We start from the raw sequence: 1,679 nt of genomic DNA, 5'->3' as shown, positions 1-1,679 counted from the left end.
TGGGCTAGAAACTTTGTTTCTTATCCACTAGCTTCATTATGAAGCTAATGGAGTAATATTGGAGGGTGCATACCAGTTAGAAACATGCCAGACAACCACACTGAAGACTCCACACAGAGCAGTGGAGACCAAATATGGATCTATGTGAGAGCAGCAGAGAACTAGAAAGAAAGAGGAGGCTAAGACAGGGTAAGATGTCGATAAGAGAGGTTTCAGTGACTTTTTATAATATGTCATGATCTCAGATGCTAGAAGGGAGAGAGCTGTTAAAAGCATTCACCAAAAGGAGAGAGTTAACCTTGCAGTAGCGTCTAGTTGAGATGTTGCAGGTTTTCCATGCTGGAAATGTGGTCAACCATTATCTCCCTTAACCTCTCATTTCTCTTTATATGAAGTGTGATATAATAATTTTTACCTGTTTTCTTCCTGTCTGAGAAGATAAAGCAGATCTCTTCCATTCAAAACAACCTATCTACTTATCATTTTATACCCTAGTCCCATTACCACCTCCTCTAAACTATCTTCTATTTTTTTTTTTTTTTGTGGTTTATTGGCCATTTTTTTTTTGAGACAAGGTCTCTCTCTCATGCAGGTTGGAGTGCAGTGACTGTTCATAAGTGTTATCAAAGCTCACTGTAGCTTCAAACTCCTGAGCTCAAGCAATCCTCCCACCTTGGCCTCCCAAAGTCCTGGGATTATAGGCATGAGCCACCACACCTGGGCAGTTGGCTCTGTCTTTAACCCACATGCATTTTGTCTTAGTCCATTTGTACTGCTATAACAATATACCTGAGACTGGGTATTTTATAAAGAAAAAAAAATATTTTCTCATAGTTTTAGAGGCTGGGAAGTCTAGAATCAAGGCTTGGTAGGTTCACTGTCTGGTGAGGGCTACTCTCTGCTTCCAAGATGGCACCTGGTTGTTGTATCCTCCAAAAGGGAGCAATGTTGTTTCCTCATGTGGTGAAAGGCAGAAGGCAGAGGGCAAGCTAGCCTAATGCAACGTGAACCCTATTTTATAAGAGCCTTAATTTTATCCACATGGGAGGAGTCTTTGTGGCCTACTCACCTGTTAAAGACCCCACCTCTTAATACTATTCTTTTTTTTTTTTTTTGAGACAGGTTCTTGCTCTTTCTCATGGGCTAGAGTGCAGTGGCATCCATCATAGCTCACAGCAACCTCTAACTCCTGGGCTTGAGCATACAATCCTCCTGCCTCAGCCTCCTGAGTAGCTGGGACTATAGGCTCAGGCCACCACATTTGGCTAATTTTTTTTCTTTTTTTTTTTTGTAGAGGTGGGGTCTCACTCTTGCTCAGGCTGGTTTCAATCTCCTGGCCTCAAGCAATCCTCCCGGCTTGGCCTCCCAAAGTGCTAAGATTGCAGGCCTGAGCCACCATGCCTGGCCTTAATACTATCTTAATACTTAGTATGACCACATTAACACCCGAATTTTGTGGGAACATATTTGAACTATAGCGCATTCCAACCATCTATATCTGCTTTTTTTTTTATTTCAGCATATTATAGGGGTACAGATGTTTAGGTTACGTATGTTGCCCTTGCCCCCTCTCCCCCCTAAGTCTGAGTTTCAAATATGTCCATCATTCGGGCGGTGCACATTGCACTCTTTGTGTATGCAAATACCCATCCCCTCCTCCCTCCTCCCCCTCCCCTTCC

The sequence above is a fragment of the Propithecus coquereli genome, unplaced genomic scaffold (genome assembly GCF_000956105.1).
Source record: "Propithecus coquereli isolate 6110/MARCELLA unplaced genomic scaffold, Pcoq_1.0 Scaffold140, whole genome shotgun sequence".
NCBI classification, from domain to species: domain Eukaryota; kingdom Metazoa; phylum Chordata; class Mammalia; order Primates; family Indriidae; genus Propithecus; species Propithecus coquereli.
Note: the sequence above shows the minus strand (reverse complement) of the source record.